The sequence below is a fragment of the Brienomyrus brachyistius genome, chromosome 15 (assembly GCF_023856365.1).
Source record: "Brienomyrus brachyistius isolate T26 chromosome 15, BBRACH_0.4, whole genome shotgun sequence".
Lineage (NCBI taxonomy): Eukaryota > Metazoa > Chordata > Actinopteri > Osteoglossiformes > Mormyridae > Brienomyrus > Brienomyrus brachyistius.
Window position 1 is genome coordinate 21,921,018 of NC_064547.1, and position 6,637 is coordinate 21,927,654.

Here is a 6,637-nt window from a genome sequence, read left to right on the forward strand (position 1 = left end):
TTCCAAATTGTCCTTGATTAAACATATTCTGATTAAACCTCTTCAGGGATATTGAATGATTTTGGCTTTAAGTGACAAATTTTGCAGTCCTTTTCTCAAACAGCTGACATGGATGTGGAGTGAAATCGCATGGGATTACAGGGACTTAAAAGGTGAATGCTTACCACCTTGGCGTGTCCGCTGTAGCCTGACCTCTGTGTGGTGTAAAGGTTAACCTTCCCAGGGTGTCACTGGCTTCCCATTTCGTTGCTGCCCCAGGGCCGCTAAGGGACATGCCTATTGGTAATTGGGTCTTAATGGCAGCAGGGGGAAAGGAACAGGCATCAGCATAATTTTACGCATCAGGAAAAATCAGGCCAACTCAGTGGAAGTCTTTTCATTGTCTATAAATAACACTCACAAAATGAGTCAACAGAGAACTCCACCGTCCTGAGGGATGAAACGCCTCTAACGGTCACTAGAGCTTGGAACCCGACTGTGGATGATGGAGAACCACCAAAGTGGTCTCACAGTATTTGGATCTATACATGTGTACCAGACAGAATCTGCAAGTGCATTAAATATTCCTTAAAATAATTATCGATTCCATGAAGACCCGCGGGGTGGTAAGCCTGCTTGGTGCGTGACCTTGTAGCATCACACCTCCCAGATTGTGGGCTTGAATCTTATTCCCATCCATGTGTGTGCATGCACATTTTTTGTAATCACTACATTGTGGGGACCAGATTTCCTCGTAAACATATGAATACATGGACTGTGTGTGTATGTGTGTGTGTTGGTTATATGTTCTGGCTGTGTGTGTATGGACTTCTTCCAAGTACTTACTTTTCTCCCGCAACTGAAAAAAACATCTAAGTAACGGAATTGGTATTGCCTGTAGCATGTGACTGTGTGTGAATGTTTGCCCTGGGTAGACTCCAGGCTCACAGCAACTCCGGATAATTATGCATAGGAAACGGGAAACTCGGTACCTGTGGATGGACGATCAATAAGCCATGGATCTGCTGATTTGCAATACATGTCATGGCACACAATAAGTCACTACTGCTGTAGTTACCAGCAGCATGTCAGAAGAACGAGATAGAAAATGTAAGGTTGGGCCATCATTTTTAAATGGAAGTTCAAAAGGAAAAGCGAGTAATTTAGCTCTCCCTCCACTGGCAGGGTTTGGCCATCGCAGACAGAGAAAGACCAGGTACCCCTCCCTAGAGAGTGTAAATGGGATTTAACAAGGACTTTCCTTAAGGAGCGAAAAGCCAGGATCATAGGGGAAATGGACTTCCTTCCACATCTGCTAACCATAGTCTGATATACTGAGCAAAAACATCCCAAATCACCCAGTCTGCATGATTGATATGGAAGAGTCATCTGAAATTGAATACCAAGGTAAAATGGGTATGGCAGGTGAGCTGTAGATTAGGGAATAATAATAGTCAACCCTTCCACTTGGTGGGGGTTAGGGGTCCAGGCGCCCTTCGATCAGGAAAAAGGCATGTAAAATTGTTTGGCGAGCAGAGCGGAGAGAAGCGAGATCGCTCAGAGATATCACGTGAGAGGCTGCAGTAAAAACCTGACATCCTCCAAACCAGCACTGTACATAAATTTTATGCATTTATAAGTTACTAAACTATTTGTGCATCATATGCGGCTTTTGCCAAACTCCCAAAAAAATACCCATTTAATTTCTTATGCCGACCTCACCATATATCGAATCCGCGGTGGGGAAAGCTGCAATGCAGAAGGGCAGACTGTAAACCCCAAATATTGGGGGCGCAGTTGGCAAGGCAGGGGGCATTGGATCTGTGTGCATGGCCTAATCATCCCCCGGTGCTGTGAAGGTTTCTTTTGGGTATCTCCATTTTCCGGGCTGAGTGACAGATGGGTCTGGGGTTGGGTATACAATGCTACACAAAAACAACACCAGGTTGGGTTTGCTGTTTGAGACAAAATCCTGCTTCTAGAAGCTACACATTATTTTATTCTTTTTGGCTCCAGTTCCATTCTTTCCCGTATTGGTATTTCTGGGGCTTTGGTTACTGGGAACATTTTATGGCACTCTTTATACGGCAACCTATATGCCCTTTTCAGGAGTCAAAGAAACAATCCATTTTTTCCAGACTTCACCCTGGAGTCCAAGTAGGATTTCAGATGCACAGGGTGAACATTACCGGCATGCATTTCTGCACTCCAATAGTAATCCCTGGGCACTCCAGGACCCGCTGTGCTTCCTCCAGACCCCCTCGTCGCAGACATCTGCTACATTCCCTACACACCCAGTATGCCTTTAACTCTGTAAAATATTACCCATGTACCCCCTGCCTCTCTAACATCCCAGACTGCAGCTTGACATTTGCAATTAAATATTAATGCACATTAGATTATCTTTAACCTTTCGTCTAGATTTAGCGTGGGAATCTGTTTATTTTACTGTGCCGGTTTCCCATTATGCAGTCTTTGCAGTAGTACATAAATATAACAGGTAAAGAAATACATGCCATATGCTGGGTCATTTTGCTCATTTTAAAACAAGTTACCCCTACCGTGAATACATTTTAGCTTAACAGCCTGCACATTTGTTTAACCGCACGCCATTTCTGGTCGTTGTTGTGTCAAGCGGCCGCTGAGGAGGCGCCCTCTGGGGCGGCAGCCCTCCCGGGTGACACACCTGGGCGTAAACTCATTAATTTCAGCACCTCCGGGACCTTCTGCTTATTTTTAGCGCGTTTGATCGCACCGAAAGCAAGCGCAGCGCAGCGTGTCGCCGCCACGCCGCCTGCCCGGGTATGTTTTGCTTCGTTGTGCTCGAGGCGCTGAGGATCGCCCCATGACAGCGGCACGGTGCCCGGTCTGGAGGCAGCTTTCTTCCTCAGATTCCCGGTAGTATAAACAGGCTTGTCTTTATGCATACATATGAATGGATGTGCCCATTTTTCAGATCTGCCCCTCTCAGTCTCTTTACGACCCACTTTAAAAGATTAATTTGGTGCCATTGATGCTAAACGGGAGGCTGATGGATCCTCTAATTGCAGGACAGTTTGTCTCAGTGTGCTCGGGAGTCTAGACCACAAAGCTGCTTATTTGGGCTGTCGAGCAGACAGAGGAGAGCGTTAAAATGGAGGGAGAGCGGCAGAATTTCACTGTAGTGCGAGCCTTGTTGCCATGGCAGCAGGCAGCTAGCCGCCGCCCACGTGACTAGGCTGGTTAATAGTGAGTGGGGTATGTGTCATGGGAGGACCACAGGCACTGTAGTAAGAGTGTATTGCATTTTCTATTCACCAAACAGGCAATATTACATTTGTAGTCATGCTATCTTCATTTAGAAGGCTAGGTTTAATCTGGGCCGTTTACCAGTGTGGTAGGACAGGTTGTCAGGTCCCACCATTATTTGATCTACGTATCTCCCAGCCTCTAGCTTGGTTGCTGCTAGTTGCTGTTGAATCTTAAATCTGTTGTACTTTTATTTATAGTGTAAACCTGTTACCAGACCTACCGAAACAGTTCAGGTTGTGTTTTTGGTGGCATCTCCACAGAATGCAGTTTCTATATGGTCACCCGTCTCTCTCATTCTTCCCTTATACAAAGCAATTATTCCATGTTTACTTGCATATATTTTCATTTATGTTCACCTTTTCAGAGGGATTACTGTAGCCCCGTACCTTCCTCACAGCATATCTGTGGGCAGTGAGTGTCAGCGTTGAACGAAATCCACCTTTATGAAAAACATTAAAACGTAAACCTGTAGTTTTCTCCCCAGCTCAGTTTTTTGGGCACCACCTAAGGCTTAACATTCTTTAAAATATAATTAAACTTGCAGAATCAAACAGGTTCCTTTTAAATGTGATGTATCATTTGTATAAAGACATCAAATATTTAGCATTAATATTCAAAGTGGAGCAATTCACTTTGAGTGCTTTTTATTTCAGACTTTGCTAGCTTGTTCATGTTTCAAGCAGTAGTCATTTTTTTGAACTATAATAAAGGAATTATCAGAAATAAAAAAAAGAAATCTAGGGATAAAATCCCCAAGCAGAAAATGCAGGAACGTGTTACAACTGTAGTATATGTACCCAAAACACAAAATGGAGGATTCCTGCCAATCCTGTTCGCACTGGAGGATACGACTTTGAACAGCATAAGACGAGGATGTAGGACTGTGTGTACCTCATGTAGACATTCAATCAATTTTTTTTGTATCTAAATAACACTTTCAAAGCCCATAGATAGTGAACAGACTCCACTGGCAGGACAGTAAGATAATCTATTTTTGTGTATCCAGAAATGAATGGAACAAAAGAGCAGGCCAAAAAATAGGAAACTCGACCACCAGAACCATGAAATGGAACCACGAGAGCAGATTCATAATGGGAATGATTGCATAGTATGGAAAATCTTTAGTTCAAAGTTTGAATGGTTGGAATTCATAGGGGAGGGAAAACCATAAAGATGCTCAGCATCTCTCATTGAGCTACACTGCTAGATGAAATACCAAGTGCCTGACTTATAAATGTCTGTATGGTTATTATGTCTGTACAGGTTGGCACCAGAGTGTGGGGGCAGAAGATGTAGACTTTTCCCTTTGAGGGAGAGAGAAAGTGGTCATAGCTACAGGGGTCTGGTTTGGGTGTGTCCAAAGTATTGACTGGTGTATATATATATATATATATATATATATATATATATGTATATATATATATATATATATATATATATATATATATATGTATATATATATATATATACCCAGTGACCACTTTGTTAGGTACACATAGCTTCAACTGGATAGGATACACTTTTGCCTTCTGAACTGCTTGAAGGTTAGTTCTGTTATACTGGGCTGTTATGTTTGCTTTCCTGTTAGCTTTAATGAGTCTGGCCATTCTCCTCGGACCTCTCTCATTAACGGGGTATTTTCACCCACGGAGGTGCCATTGATTGGATGTTTTTGTTCATCACACGATTCACTGCAAACTATAGACACTGTAGCATGCGAAAATCCCAGGAGGGCGGTTGTATCTGAGGTGCTGGAACTGCCACATGTGGCACCATCAGTTGCACGCCGTTGAAAATCTCATACATTAGGCATCTGAGTCATTCTACGTAATACAAACAGTAAGTGAACCTCTTGACCCTGGCTGTGGACTCCTTGTGCTCGGTTGCAGCCATGTGATTCTCTGTCTGGTGGAGTGGGCTTTTTGCATTAACAGACAGGCCTTCCTAATTATCTGGTCTGGAGTGTTTGGTTGTATGTAGAGTCTGTTATGTAAAATACTGAAAATAGCTGTGCCATATTACTAAGGACCGGTCAATTCTTAAGATCGTGAACAGTGTGCGTATCTTAGGCAGAAGGGGTGAGTCTTATTTGTGCTGTAAGGTACATACAACATAGACCACTGCATACTGTTGGCACGTGGAGTAGCTGTACCATTGTGCAAAATTAATCAGAAATGCATCAATAAACATATAAAAGTGTGCAAAATGCTTTAAGCAGCACAAATCACTTTTGATAAATGCAACGGCTAAGCAAAAGGGTAGTGACTTTGTTAGTTATGCAGGGCTACTTGGCAATAGACTAAGATGTGATGAATGTGATTACTTTCTGTCTCCTGGGCATGGAGCCACAACAGTCGGCACACAGTATTATCAGACATCAGTCTACTTCTGTGCAGCTAAAAGAGGAACTTGCCAGAAGAACAACTTCACAAGAGACTAGAGCTGTTGGTGAGCTGAATTCCATACAGGCTTGTTTCATCACATTGCTGCTGTACGTCACACACAGTGTAGCTGTAATTAAACATCGAATACTGGTGTAACCTGGGAAGTCCCTTGGGTATGGTGGAAGTGGTAACTAGATATTGGAACTGTGGATGACTGCCTGCTTAAAATGCAGTCAACAAGATAGAGATGGGGGAGGGGGCAGCAAGGGTACTGCTGGAGATTTTGGGCCCCATGAAAGAGTATTATTTCGGGCCCTCAACCCAGACCAGTCCAATTATGTTTGTCAGACAGGGGCCCTTAGAATTGTCCTAATTCCCCCCCTTTATGGCACCCCTGGGGGGCAGACTTTGACTTTAGAGTGGTTTGCAGTAATCCAATTCTGTGGCTGCTAACCCTCTGAGAAATATTTGTCCAGGGGTCTCCCCTTTATGCTGATGCACTGGCCTAACAGTCAGATTTCTCTTTGTGGTTATATTATTAATTAGCTAGTTAACCTCAAAACATATAGTTCTAGATTATGCATGTTACTTATTTTAGATATAGCACTGGAGTTGGGGGTGTTGTGCTCTCTGTTGATGGCATGAAAGAGCATCGACTTTATCACAGAAACTTTATTGAGATTTTTAGCAGGCAAATAGTTAGACTACCCACAATACCTTTCTTCCACCTGAAATTTCATCATTTGGAGTCATCACTGAGACCTAGTGATGGGAACTTCTGTGGTGTGACATATTTTCTTTCTTGATTTTTGAATCACTCGGTTACAGCTCTGTGGAAGATGATATAGGAATCACACGAGACTGAACTACTGTCAGCATAGAAATGCTTCACCAACCAGACTACTGTGATCAGTCGGTGACTTTCTATTTATTGTCATTTACTTCAAATTCTGACGTCTTGAGTGGTGCTACAAACAGGCCAG